The 15,258-nt window shown below is 42.5% G+C and overlaps 1 protein-coding gene across 1 annotated transcript in view; it reads left to right on the forward strand.

Annotated features, from left to right (window-relative positions):
* The first annotated feature begins 517 nt into the window (after nt 1-517).
* Nup93 (nucleoporin 93kDa) overlaps nt 518-15,258 on the forward strand; it is a 112,136-nt gene continuing 97,395 nt past the window's right edge. The window contains exon 1 of the mRNA XM_013027991.1: nt 518-620. The gene's annotated coding sequence lies outside the window, so the exon portion shown is untranslated. The remainder of the gene's footprint in view (nt 621-15,258) is intronic.

The raw sequence follows: 15,258 nt of genomic DNA on the forward strand, positions 1-15,258 counted from the left end.
GGGCGCTGTCCCTCAGCTCTTCAGCTCAAGGCTAGCGCTCTACCACTTGAGCCACAGCACCACTTCCGGCTTTTTCTGCTTATGCGGTGCTGAGGAATCGAACCCGGGGCCTCATGCATGTAAGGCAAGACACTGAGCCACCTTCCCAGCCCTGACAGGTGGCTTTACAGCAAGAAGACACATATTTATAAATCAGATGGAGTTCAGGCAGGCATCTTGCTTGTCCTAGACGCCACCGTGTCTCCAAACGCCTAGGATAGGACCTGATACTAGAATGGCGCCCAGTCAAGGGCCAAGAGCTCTCTCTGGCGCCAAGACTGATGGAATCGTTTTCTCTTGGCACAGCGGACTCTAACCACGTGGGAGGGATGAGGGCGCGGGCAGTGACAGCTCAGCTTCAGGCCCCGCCCCCGCCCCACAGCCCCGCCCCACAGCCCCGCCCCACTTGTTCTTGTCTTCTCTCTCGGGTGTCCATAAAGTTTATCTGGCGGCGCGCCGCGCGGAGGCTTCTGGGAGCGGCCACCTCGGCCAATCAGGAAGCGCAGGCGAGCGGCGCGAGAAGCGGCGGCGGCGGCGATCTCCAGCCAGGACCTGGGCGGCGGGGACGACTGTAGTACCAGGTAAGAGTGTGTGCAGGGGTGGAGCGGTCGTTCCGACCGCAGGTCTTCCTTGAACCCGGGAGCCCGGCTCTGGGCGGAGCCCCGTCCCCAGGCTCGGAGCCATGCCATGCCGCTCTCACTTCGGTTCTCCTCACGGCCGCCGGGCGCGCCTGACGCCGGTGACACTGCGCCTTGCGGAACCGCCTCCACCGCAGTGTCTAGCCGTGCCCGCCCGGGCGCGCCGCGCGCCAGCCCGCTCTGGGAATGCGGGACCCGGGGTTCCCCACTTCCCTGCCGGAGCCCCAGGCCGCGCGGCGCCGCGTGCCCTCTCCCTGCGCCCCGGCTCCGCGAGCCCACCCGGCCCCCGTGCTCCGGGGAAGGGTCTCCGACCTGCCTCGCCGCGCCCGCCCGGCTCGCACGCCCCTCGCTGCCTCACGCCGTGTGGGCGAGCCTTCGTGAAGGGAGACGATGACCCCGTTAGCCTCGGTCAACCCTCGTGTGGCTTCAGCACTGGCATCCAAGAGGATGCTAATGATTGGAACGCCGGGTGGCTCTCTGGGCTGCAAAGGCGACTCCCAACTAGACTGGGTACCGTTTTTTGTTTTTTAAATAACAGGGCGGATCCTACGGGTCCTATGTCAGTTTTTGGGTGACCCGCTGCTGAGGATTTGCCAGGCTGCTGGCGGAAGGAGGGCTTTAAATTTTTGTTTTGTGGGGCCAAGACTTTTTGTCTTTGAGCACAAGCAAAGGTCACTTTCTGTGTTCTTTCTGGGGGAGCACTGTTACCTCCCCCCCTCAAGACTATACCAATGACAAGAACATCTATTTTATATTTATATTTAGGTGCTGAAGCTTTTTCTTGTGGCTGTTATTAGGTATACACTAGTGGTTTGGGTATTTTCGTTATTTTTACCAATGGTAAAATACCATGTTTTAAATGCCTCTTTACTAAACAATGTCATGTTTGCATCTCCAGTTTGAGCCTCCCTGACTTTTATTCAGCTGCCTGCTAAACAACTACATCTCAAACTGAGCATAGAGCTAGTAGCTTACCCTTCATTTCCTTCCTCAAGCCTCTCTTTATGCCATTCTTTTCTCCTCTCAGGAATACAAGAGTGGCCAGTAACCTGCGAGTCATCTTTGCCTGCCTTTTCTCAGCCCTCCCTCCCTCCTGCCCCCAATCCAATGCTTGTGGCCATTACCTATCACATGAATTACCGAAACAGCTTCCATCTGGTCTCCCTACTTCTGCCCTGGCCCTACCCTATTTATTTATTTATTTTAACATAGTAGGTTAAAGGGACGATCAGTTCATCCTCCAGAGCCAGAAATGGTGGTAAACCCAGTATTTAGGAGGTTGAGACAGGCCAGCCTCAATTACATAGTAAGATCTTGTCTTGAGAAGAAAACTAAAACCAAAAACTCCCCAGTCTTCCTAAAGCCCTCCAATGGGTCCTCATTCATTAACAATAATGGACAAAACTCCTTATAGTGAGTTATAGGGCTTTACATGGTCTGACCAGCTGTTATTTTCACTCAGTTTTTGCTGCCCCTCCCCATCCACTGTCAGACATATTTTGGTCTCAGTTTAGTGTCAGGCAGAAACCAGGAGTCACTTGGCTCCTCTTTTACGTGCTGAACTTTTCAAGCCTTTTTCCAAGTCACAGTCTCATGTCTTTCTCCCAATCACCTCATTAGTGATCACCTCATTGGTCTTCCAGCAAATTCTCACTGTGACCAGAGATCTTTGTGAAATACTCCTCTGCCTTAAGTCTATCAGGGTCACTTTCCATTCTTTATAGGAGGGAGTATTCATGCTTTGACACACCTGTACAGGTACCCTTCACAGAACAGACACTGTCGCATACCACCGTCATACCAAAAGTGGGCCAGGCTCATATATCTGTTTTAAGAATTAAGTTTAGAGGCTGGGAAGGTGGCTCAGTGGTAGAGCGCTTACCTTGCATGTCTGAGGCCCTGGGTTCGATTCCTCAGCACCACATAAGCAAAAAGAAAAAAGCCGGAAGTGGTGCTGTGGCTCAAGTGGTAGAGCACTAGCCTTGAGCTGAAGAGCTGAGGGACAGTGCCCAGACCCAGACTTCAGGCCCCACGACTGGACCCTCCCCCCACCCCCAAAAAAAGAATTAAGTTTAGGGCAAGGAATGTGGCTTAGTGGAAGAGTGCTTGCCTAGCATGCATGAGGCCTTGGGTTCAATTCCTTAGTACCATATAAACACAAAAAATAAAATTAAAGTTTAGTGTAGACATGAATTTGTAATATAGAAACGAAGAGGATAAAAGATGTTAAAGACAATGCCTGGGTTTTAGGTTTGAGCAACTGTATGTTTGAGGTGCCATTTTCTGAGATGAAGACAGAAAAGGCAGGTTTGGATTCCAGAGGGCTACCATAAGGATGGTATCAGATTGTACCAGTAAAGCTGATGGCAGGCACTTGCACATAGCAAGAGCACAGGAGTGGGTTATCCCCATTGTCACCAATCTGAATGTTTCCTGCTGCCAGGTGGTGAATAAATGAATGGAGTTGAAAGAAGCTAGAGGATGGGCAATTTTTATAGAAGGGATATTGAGGAAAATCATTTGATAGGTGTATTACTCCCTTTTTTACTACTGTACCCAAGGTTTACTGGTTTCTAAAGAAGAGGGAATAGGTTAATTTAGCTCAATTTTGGAGGCTGAAAGTCCAAGCTTAAGCAGCCACATTGATAGGACCTCTGGTGAGGAATCATGGCAGATGGCATCATCCCTGGAGCTATGGCAAGTCAGGAAGCCAGAAAATAGACGGGGGCTTCCCATTCTTTCTCCCTCTCTCCCTTTTCTCTTCCTCTCTCCCTCTCTTCCCCCCTCCCCTCTCTCTCCTCTCTTTCTTCTCTTTCCCCTCACTCCCCCTCCTCTTCCTCTCCCTTCTCTCTGTCCCTACTCAACTCTCTGTCTCCAGTCTCACCACTCTCCTCCCTCTCTCTCTTCCCCTTCTTTCCCCCCTTTCTTCCTCTCTCCTCCTTCCCTCCCTCCCTGTCTCTCCCTCTCCCTCCCCTTCTTTTCTCTGACTCTCATTTCTGTCTGTCTCTTGTTTTGGGGTTTGAACCCAGGGCTTCACACTTGCTTGCCCTTGCTTGCCCTGCTACTTAAACCATGCTTCTATCTTGACTTTTTGCTGGTTATTTTTGGAGCTGGAGTTGGGTGGACTTTTTTGCCTGGTCTGGCTTCAAACTGCTAGTCTCAAGATCTCAGCCTATTGAATAGCCAGGATTACAGGTGTGAGCCATTGGTGCCCAGCTAGCTTTACCTCTAAAAGGCCCCCCTGCTTCTTAACATTGCCACATTGGGGACCATGATTTCAACACATGAAACTTTGGGGGACACATTTAAGCCATATCCAAACCATAGCAGTAGTACACTTGAATTGGTAATAATAGGTACTATTTATTTATTGGTTACTAAGTGGCAGGTGAAGGAGGTACAGTTATTTTTTCTTTTCACAGATGAGACCCAGAAGGAGTAATTACCCTGTCCAAAGTTACCCATTTAAAGTGTGGAGGAGCTGGTTGGAACTCAGGCAGGCAGTACAGTGGAAGGTTTGTTTGGTCTTTCTGTTTGGGCACAAAGCAGGGCAAGTATAAGGATGTCAGGACAGAGTAAGCCAGATGGTTGGTTTTATTTTGGGATATAGAAAGTTAAAAGCAGTATCTCATCTTGACTGTGAGTGAGATTCAGTTTTGGTTTTAAGCAAGCACATCATAAGAAAAATAATAGGAGAATAATTGAAATGAAACAGAAAGCAGGTTGATGTGGAGTAGAAGAGACTAGGGAGCAGATTAGGCTGTAGCGTCACACGAGAAGTTGGGCTTAAAGAATGGAGATGTGGTATTATGTGGTAGTGGGACAGATGGAAGATCAGTTATAAGGACTGAAAGACTTAACTATCCCCTGTATCTAATTCCTTTCAGATGGTAGGGGTGTGGATGGTCAGAAATATGTTCTCTTCGTTGAATTTGGTTTCAGCTTTTGTTAGGCATACCAATAGTTTTGGTAACAAGGAATCTTCCTACCTCCTTATTTCTTCCTCCCTCCAAAAAGTACTTATGTGTGTTTGGTTTCTGAGTCTTCGGAGAGAGATCCTTGTGAGTCAATTATCTGAGGTCACATATAGGTGGTGAAGGAGAAAGATAAGCTAGAACCTGAGAGAGAAGCCAGGGTGTTGGTAATGGAGGAGTGGGAAGTAGCTACTGGTGGTGGTGGTGGTGGTAGAAGACGTCACTTTAGGACACAGTGGGCGTGACGTTGATGTGCTTGAGAGGAAATGCACAGATGGGGCCTGGAAACTTCAGATTGAAATTTGAGTGCTAGGAGGTAGGGTTGGATTTAGGTAGGGTTGGATTTAAGTCGTTACCATTGAGAATTCAGGGACAATGATGAGGCAAATGTTCTGAGTAGGGAATTTAGAGCAGTTTTAAAATAGCAAGCTATTAAAGGTTATATAAGATCACATATATCACATAAGATCACTCATGGAAAAGAATTCAGACTGATGGTATAAAATGAAAAGCAAAAGTCTCATTGCTTTATGGAAATAATGGTAAATAAGATGTAAAACTTGTTAACCTGAAGTGTGTAGCTTCAGTGGATTTTTAACCTATTTATTTACTCCTGTGACCATTATGTAAGTTGAAACATAGATGATTTTGAGTGCCCTGCCATTTTTGTCAGTTTAGGCTACTACAATAAAATGCTGTGGATTGGGTGGCTTAAACAATAGAAATTTATTATCTTCATAGTTTTGGAGGCTGGAGATCTGAGCAAAGTTAGGTTCTGATGAGGAATGTCTACTGAGTTTCTGCCATTTTGTGCTCACATGGCCTATTGGTCATGTGCACGAGGAGGATTGGGTGGAGGAATGCAAGTCCTTTGGAGTCTCTTCTTACAAGGACGCTAACTGGCCTGAGGATCTCACCCTTATCACTTCATCTAGACCTCTTCCCCAAGTCCCAAAGGCTTCATCTCTGAGTTATCATCTTACTAGGTTAGAGCATCAAAAGAATTTTGAGGGAATCCAGTTCAGTCATAGTACCCAGATAGTTATGTTGTGCTCCCTCCCAAACAATACTTCCCTTGTATTCCAAAGGGATTACCAACATTCTTACTGCTAGTGCTAGAGATTAATTCTCCCCGCCACCTTTTTCTTTTGGTGCCAGTCTTGGGGTTTGAACTCAGAGCCTGGGTGTTGTCCCTGAGCTTTTTTTGCTCATAGCACTCCATTACTTGAGCCACAGCTTTACTTCTTTTTTTTTTTTGGTTTCATATGTATATTTTTCATATCTGGTTTGTTTAATTCACTATTACACTTACAAAGTTCACCTATGTTGTTCCATAGAACTGTGGTTTGATCTTTTCCATTCCTGTGTGGTATGTATATACCACAATTTTAAAAAAAACCTCAAATGGAATAATTTTGTATATACAGTGGTTTTAAATTATTTTGAAGAGGAAGGGCCTAGACTTTTATTACACCCTAATAAAACACTAGTGCTTTTCTTACGTTAAACAAAGCCAGGCATCTGTGGCTCATACCTGTAATCCTAGCTCAGGATCTCAGGAGGCTGAAGTCTGAGGATCATGGTTTGAAAACAGCCCAGGCAGGAAACTCCATGAAACTCTTATTTCCATTTAACTACCAGAAAACCAGAAGTAGCCCTGTGGCTCAAAGTGGTAGAGCACTAGCCTTGAGTGAAAGAGGTCAGTGACAGTGCCTAGACCCTCAGTTCAAGCCCTATGATTGACAAAAAAAAAAAAACCCACCCAAATATATTTTCAGCAGGGGCCAGGTATCACTAATCTTGTGGTTCTCAGGACAAGGAGCTTTCCTTGGTTTAAAGCAGGGTTTCTTTCTGGGAGTACTAGTATTTTGGGTCAAATGATTCTTGGTTGATGCTATGCTTTGGATTATAGGATGTTTAACAGAATGCTTGGCCTCTGTCTTCTATGTGCTAATAGTGTCACCTTCCTCCAAGTTGTAACATCCAAAAATGTCTACAGATGTTTCTACATGACCCCTAGGGGGCAGAGTCACCCTCAGTTGAGAACAAGTAGTTTAGAGAGAAGAGCCTGAGCTAAAGACCTCCTGTACTCTACATCTGTAATCTACCTTTTCTTGGTCATCTTCCTCTGTTAGTGCCAGTGGTTAAAAAAAAAAAAAGCCAATGTCATTCTCAAGGTTCTCATGCAATTTGTCAAATGTGGTTGCTACTTCTGAGGAAGCATTCAGTCTGTTTCAAGTCTTGAGTAAAAGAATGGGGCATAGGGCTGGGAATGTGGCATAGTGGTAGAGTACTTGCCTAGCATGCATGAAACTCTGGGTTCGATTCCTTAGTACCACACAAATAAGAAAAGCTGGAAGTGGTACTGTGGCTAAGGGACAGTGCCCAGGCCCTGAGATCAAGCCCTAGGACTGACTAGAGAGAGAGAGAGAGCGCGAGGGAGGGGGGAGGGAGAAAGGGGGCATAGCTCAAGAGACCATGAGTTCAATCCCTAGTACCATGGGAAAAAACTAGAAAAAGAAGAAAGAATAAAATTAGTCTGTATTTGTTGATATTTCCTAGTAGACAGGCCATGAGAAATCACTGAGACAACTCACATCTCACCAGCAGTGAAACATATCTAAAGAGGGTCCAGTCCCATGGGGAGAAAGTTTGAGGCAGGTAGACTTCATAGCCCTTATTTTATAGATGGCCCTTCTATCAGCATGGGTAACCAAGAGTTTATCAGAAAGTTCTTTATGTTAATTTATAAGTTAATTTATGTTTTTATGTGTTATTAGACTGCTTTTTGCTCACTGGAGATGAATTAATATAAGTGATACTTTATATATCAGGAAAGCTGACACCCAGCATACACACTGAGTCATCCAGGGCAATACTGCTACTAAATCTGCTACTAAAAAGGTCTTCAGATCTTTCTTTTGTGTCTAGATTATTTTAGTTCATTGTTTTTCCCAGAAGTCTATCTTTTGAATAATGATCAGGTCTAACTCTCTTACTGAATCTCATAAAAATTACCTAGTGACCAAATTCTTATGTCTTTTTCTTCTTCCCTTCATAGGTATCTGAAACAATAGCATCTGTGAGGCTGTAACTTTTTCTTTTTTGTTATGTGGTACAGAGTAGCATGATAATGTTACCTAGCCATATCCAAAGAAGAGGGGAGAAGGCAACAATATAGGTTGAATATGCCTAATTCAAAATACAAAGTTCTCTAAAATCCAAAACTTTGTAAATGCCCACATGGAGCCATGAAACTGTTTTTCACAAACAGATTAAAAAAAAAAACCTACATAGAAATACCTTCAGGGTTTGTGTATAAACTCATCTAAAACAGATGAGTTTCATAGGTAAAGTATTGAAACTAATTGTGTTTTTGATTTGGGTTCCGTGCACAAGATATTTCATTAGATATATGTAAATATTCTAAAATCTGAAAAACTGGTCCCAAGAATTTTGCATAATACCTATTCAACCTATCTTAATTTTTTCTCATTTTTTTGGTGGTGGTCTTGGACTTGAATTCAGGGCCTATGTGCCATCCCTAAGCTTTTTTTGCTCAATTCTAATGCTCCTACCTCTTGAGCCACAGCTCCACTTCCAGCTTTTTTGATTGTTAATTGTAGATAAGAGTCTCATGGACTTTCCTGCTTGGGATGGTTTCAAACCACAATCTCAGCCTCGTGGGTAGCTAGGATTACATTAAGGTGAGAGCCACTGGAATCTAGCTGTCATTAATCTTTGATCCTATGTTGCACTTTGTTATGTCCTAATTCTTTAATAACCTGATTAATGGGAAGGTTTGAAGGCAAGATTTCGGCTTGATATTAAAAGCTGAATTTCTTCTGAATCACATCTTTATAGTGGAAATTTGGATTTATATTAGAAACCGTGTTTGGTAGTGGTAATATACATTAAAATCATAATCATCTTTCAGAAGTTCTTACTCAGTGATTTGATTAAATAAATTACAATTTAGTGTTGAATATTTACTTGAAGATATTTTTGAAGCAGAAATGTTTATAATTAAATTATAATTATAAATTATAATTTATTTATATATTTTATTTATATATATATATATATAAATTTATTATATATTATATTATATTATATATTATATTATATATAAATTTATTTATATATTTATTTATATATTTATTATATAAATTATAATATCTAAATTATAATGTTACCAACATGGCAACATTTTATATCAACATAAATCAGTAATTTATAAAATGCTTTGTATATCAATAAATAATCTCTTGAAGTAAGTAGGTTTAGATGTTATGTCAATGATAAAAGAATCTACTGTTTGCTAGTGAGTGAACAATCTGTAGTCAAGCCATGTGTTTATATTCAAAATTCAGTCACTGCTGCTTCCCCTGCTTCCGCTTCTGCTCCTGCTTCCTTTTCTTTCTCCTTTTCTTCTTTTGTGTCCATACTGGGGCTTAAACTCAGGGCCTCATGCTCTTGCTCAGCTTTTCTCCTCACTGGCTGGCACTTTACCACTTAAGTCATGCTTCTACTTCTGGGTTTTTGCTAGTTAACATCTGTGAGTCTTACAGTTTTGTCTGCTCAGGCTGACTTCACACCTGGATCCTCAGATCTCAGCCTCCTCAGTAGCTAGAGATAGGTGTGAGCTATTAGTGCTTAGCTCCAAAGTCTAGTTTTCTATTGACTTTGTTTTAATTTTGTTGTTGTTGTTGGTCATGGGGCTTGAACTTGAACTCTAGGTCTGGGTGCTGTCCCTCAGCTCTTCTGCTCAAGGCGAGTGCTCTACCACTTGAGCCACAGTGCCACTTCCGGTTTTCTGGTGGGTTATTGGAGATAAGAGTCTCATGGACTTTCCTGTCCGGGCTGGGTTTGAACCGAGATCCTCAGATCTCAGCCTCCTGAGTAGCTAGGATTACAGGTGTGAGCCACTGGCGCCCGGCTTGTTTTGAAATTTTAAAAAAAGATATTTTACTATTATTAAATTAGAAAGTAAACCAAAAAAGGAGGAACATTGTTAGTCATTGGTTTTGAAAAAAAGCAGTATCAGTTATAATTTCCAGTGTATATGTATGAAATCTCTCCTATTGACAACACCAAATACATGCATACATACACACATATATATCTCTGAGTTAACTACTTTTGTTAGGTTCCATGACCTTTGTAGTTGCAAGAGACAGTATTTGGTTATGTGGTAATACAGGAACTTCAGTGAGTGATAGTATAGTTTGATTTAACAGATGCTTCTCAATTTACAACAAGGCCATGTCCCAATAAACCCATCATAAGTTGAAAATATCCTGTCAGAAACTCCTACGTACATCTAACTCAGCAAGTGGTGCAGCTTAGCAACAAGGCATACTGCACACTGTAGGGTTCCTGTGACCCCAGCACTCACTGGGAGTTTTTTCTTTTCTTTCTTTTTTTGGTTGGTCATGGGGCTTGAACTCACAGCCTGGGTGCTGTCCCTCAGCTCTTCAGCTCAAGGCTAGTGCTCTGCCACTTGAGCCACAGCACCACTTCTGGTTTTCTGGTAGTTTATTGAGATTAGAGTCTCACAGACTTTCCTGCCTGGGCTGGCTTTGAATCACAGTCCTCAGATCTCAGCCTCCTGAGTAGCTAGGATTACAGGCATGAGCCACCAGCTCCTGGCTTACTGGGAGTTTTGGATCACTGTGCTGTCAGCATCTCTAAAGTATATCATATCTCATCTTGGGAGCACAGGAAAGATCAAAATTCAAAATGTGATTTCTACTGAAAGTTTAGCATTTTGCACCATTGTAAAGTTGAAAAATTATCAAACCATTGTCAATGGGGAAACTATCCTATTGTAAATCTGCAGGGAAAAGTAGCTGATATCATCTCCCCATACAAGTCACTGGGTTGAGACAGAACGCTTTAACTGAAGAATTAGACAGAAAGATGACTGTGCCTTTATTTTTTTTGTCTTTGCCTTTTGTATTTTTTGATAACTGGCTGTTTGGATTGTAGATATAAGGAAAGAGGAACTTTCATATGGTTTTAATATGTTATGTTGTACTTTGAGAGGGCAAGTGAGTTTCCTACAGCATTTGGTATATTAGGTCAGACCGTTTATTCAGGTCAGAGTTCATTGGATGCAAAGTAGATTTTTTCCTCCTTTATACATTTCAAATAAGCAGTTTAAAAGAAGGAAGGGGAATTGCAGTAGCCCTAAGGCTTCTAGCACACCAAGCAAATGCTGTTAGGATAATTTTGTCAGGTGTAGCTTGTAAGCACAAGCCACAATTTGTGGTGGAGCTCAGACACCGTATTCTAAGGGTTGGAAAGCTATGGCTCACTGATATGTAAACTAGGAAAGGTTTTGTATCTTTAAGTCATTGAAAAAAAAATCCAAAGAAGAATAAAACTTCACGATGTGAAAACTTAGGAAATTCAAATTTTAATGTCCATTATTAAAATTTTATAGGAGCATAGATATTACTTATTGTTTACATATTATCAACTGTGGCTGTTTTCAAGCTGCATGGTAGAGTTGAATAGTTGTGACAGAGACTGACCCACAAAACCTAAAATAGCCACTATTCTAACCCTTTACAGAAAATGTTTACCTGCCCTGGGAGACCAGAAACTTGGCAAGAGTTTGGCAGATAGATCTGAGATGGATGGCTCAGAGACCTTCCAAATTTCCCATCGCTTCCTGTCATCCTTGACAGGCTTTGATCTTCTGAGCTGTATCATGGGAGTCACATGGGCTTGAGTCAGGAGAATTAGTGGTAGCTGTTTCTGGGACAGCCCAGTCGCCTTAAAGAATACCGGAAAAGAGATGTGTAGACACTTTATGTATGAATACTATAAGAGAATAAGATTCAGACCACCTGTGAAAAAAACTGAGTGAGAATGGTTTAGAAATGCTCAGCAAATTGAATATTTAAGTATCTACTCTTTCTGGCTTGATTATTTAACAGTTATGTTGAGAATGTGGAAAAGTTCATGTTTTTTATAACCAGGACCTACATGTTAATAGCAAGTGATCTGAAATTGTTTGACGCATCTTTGTTTTGCCTTTATAATGAGTTTGTTTCACCTTCTGTGCAGTTTGGGGATTATATTCTCCTATTTAAGAATGTTGACATGCCATTGAACAACAAGTGAATGCAGACCAGAATGAGGAAACAGCAGTCTGCCCAGTCCTTGGGTTGGCTTTAGGTACAAGCTGTCTTTTCTAAGAATTTTTTTTTTTTTTGGGGGGTCCGGTCGTGGGGCCTGAAGTCTGGGCCTGGGCGCTGTCCCTCAGCTCTTCAGCTCAAGGCTAGCGTTCTACCACTTGAGCCACAGTGCCACTTCCGGCTTTTTTCTTTTTGCTTATGTGGTGCTGAGGAATCGAACCCAGGGCCTCAGGCATGCAAGGCAAGCGCTCTACCACTGAGCCACCTTCCTAGCCCCTTTTCTAAGAATTTTTAAAATTAATTTTTTAAATTAAATTTCCTCTTAATTTTTTCAGCATTCTGTCAATGTGGTGAAGAGATCTAAAACACCAGACTGGCATGTCCTACTATGAAAAACAGCAGATCATTAACTTTTGTTTTGGAAAGGATAGTTTTATTGAAGGATGATGCACAATAGAAAAACACACAGATCTTAAATCTAGATTGATGTATTTTCTCAAGGTAAACATATTGTTGACTAGCATTCATTTAAAAAAACCCTGAACATTGATAGCCCCCGGAAGCCTCCGTTATGCCCCTCTGCTCCCCATCAAGTGTAACTAGTCCTGCTTCTAATAATAGTAATACATGTGCTCTTCATTTTAAGACTCAGTTTTTCTGGAGGTTGTGGAGTCTCTGTGGGACTCAGCAAGGACTTCTGCCAAGTGGCGCATGGAGAACAAATTGATGTTCAGGGTTCTAGTACTTTGTGATGTTCTTTGAACCAAACACTTTTCAATGTTGTCAAAGCTGTCTCACAATCATCCCCAATACTAAGAAACCACAAGCTCTTAGTCTGTCCTTGCTAAATAGATTTTTTTTCTTTTTTCAATGGAGGGACACGTTATTCTTAAATTTATGAAATCAACCATTAATCAAAAACTCCTAATAAAATAGGATGACTACTTCAAAGTATAGATGGTAGAGGGTATGGCTTACATAGCCTCAGCCCTGAGTTCAAGGCCCCAGTACTACAGAGGTGAGGGGAGATTTATTTTGCCAGTACTGGGGCACTATCCCAATGGGATAGTGCTCTACTTCTTTAGCCACAGCTCCACTTCTGGCTTTTTTGGTGACTTGGAGATCAGAGTCTCACAGACTTTGCTGTCTAGGCTGGCTCTAAACCACAATCCTCAAATCTCAACCTCCTGAGTAGTTAGAATTACAGGTGTGAGTTACTAGCACTTGGCAAGGTCGTTTTTTGTTTGCTTGTTTTGTTTTAAATTATTTTGTGCTGGTAGAATTGTAATGTAGGACAAACCTAGTTTTTTTCCCCAAACATGGTACCTTTCTCTTCTCTCAGGCAGACATGGATTAAGCTTTGCTTTGTATTCCTATCTTAAAATTACACAGCAGTTTTTTTCTATATGTATCTGTATTTTTTTGGCTTGGGATTTTGTTTACCTGAAAGCTTGGCTATTTCTTGTAAAATAACACTGGTTTTTATTTGTCTTTCTAGAGAGAAAGCACTAGTCTGGGCCATGTGCGATCTGAATTTATGCCATTTAACCACTGTCACTGCCTTATGCTTTGCAGCCTCAGAAATGTTAAAAATCAGTGGGTAATCTAAAAGGAATGTTTATGCTTAGGTCTCTGCTTGCTAGTGGGGCTGATTGGCAGGGGAAGGCAGGAAGCCTTCGAGGACAGACTCCTAACAAATGCAAGTGTAGAACCTCTCCATTCAACACATGAGCATCTACAATGTGTTGGGCATTGTTTCAGGAACTTAGGGTTATATCATTGACCAAAACACTTTTCCTCTCGGGCAGTTTACATCATAGCAGAGGTGACAGACAATAAGGGAGATGGAGAATTATAACGGTGGAGTGGTTTTCTGTGTTCCACTAAATAGTTCAGGTTGGCTTTGAACTCTCAGTCCTACTGCCTCAGACTTCTGCATAATGGATTATAAATATGTATCATTTGTGGCCTGCTGTACTTTTTTTTGTCGGCCACAGGGCTTGAACTTTGGGCCTGCGCATTATCCCTCAGCTCTTCAGCTCAAGGCTAGCACCCTACCACTTGAGACACAGTGCCACTTCCAGTTTTCTGGTGATTTATTGGAGATAAGAGTCTCACAGACTTTACTGCCTGGGCTGGCTTTGAACCACCATCCTCAGATCTCAGCCTCCTGAGGATTACAAGCGTGAGCCACCGGTGCCTGGCCTGCTGTACTTTTAAATGGCATGTTCTAGGTTTGTTTGAAAGGCAAGGTGACAGTTGAGCTGAAAATGAGATACGGAACCAGCCATGAATATATCAGGGGAGGAACATTCAGTGGAGGAAAATGTTTTAGGGGAGGAATGGGTCTGATCATTGGGGATCAGTTAGGAAGCCCCAGGATGATGGAATCCCAGGGAAGAAATAGGAATGGGCTGGAGATGAGTCTGAGTAATAAGGAAGCTGGGGCCTCCATCTCTGCTTTACTGTGCAAGAGGTTTAAGCAGAGGGATAGATCTGATCAACTTTAAAAGCATCACTGGTTGTTGTCATGGAGATAGACTGTAGGAAGGAAGGACTGAGATACACCTAAGTTGTTTTGCAAGCCCCATTCTCCCACAGGTAAAGATGGCTACTTATAGCCTGCTAATACTACATGGAAAAGAAGTTACAGTTTTGGAAACTCTTTAAGAGTTACAGTGTATGTTGAAATCAGCTATGAAGTTCATAAGAAATACCAAAGTTTTTCATATTTACTTCAGCTGAGCTATTTTTGTTTCAACCTTGTGCCCTTGCCTTTAAAGTTAATGTCCTTTAATGCTCATTTTTAAAAGCCCTTATCTTCCTGCTGTGGGTTTATGATGGTAATGGTGCCCTATTAACATTAACCTGTGCTTCATAGCTGAGATATAATTGTATGTTATATTAATACTGTAGTACACGAGCACCATAGTGCTAGAGCAATAGGATTTCACACCTGCAGCAAAAAACCGTATGTTTTAAACAAAGAAGAAAGGAATAAAGAATAAGAGCTACTGTTTAAAGAATATTCTTTCTCTGGAGCTGGGTACCAGTTGCTTACACCTATAACCTAGCTACTTTGAAGGCTCAGAGCAAAAGGATTGAAGTTTGAGGTCAGCTTTGGTAGAAAAGTTTGAGAGACCCCTTTTCAACCCACAATTAGGTATTGTGGCACATGCTTGTCACCCCAAACCAAAATGGGAGGCTAGGATTGGGAAGATTGCAGTGTCAGGCCAGCCTAGCCACAGAGTCTACAGAAGTCTGTCTCAATAGAAGAGAAGCTGAACATGGAGTGTACCTATGAGCCTAGAGATGACCAGACACCTATAATAGGTGGATTGTGGTTCAAGTTCATGCTAGGGTGGGAAGTGAGAGAGTCTCCTAAAAAATAACCGCTGAAAAATGGCTGCAGGCATGGCTTAGTAGTATCACAACAGTTTTAGCAAGTAAGAGGCCCTG

This window comes from Dipodomys ordii, unplaced genomic scaffold (genome assembly GCF_000151885.1).
Source record: "Dipodomys ordii isolate 6190 unplaced genomic scaffold, Dord_2.0 Scaffold106, whole genome shotgun sequence".
Taxonomy (NCBI): domain Eukaryota; kingdom Metazoa; phylum Chordata; class Mammalia; order Rodentia; family Heteromyidae; genus Dipodomys; species Dipodomys ordii.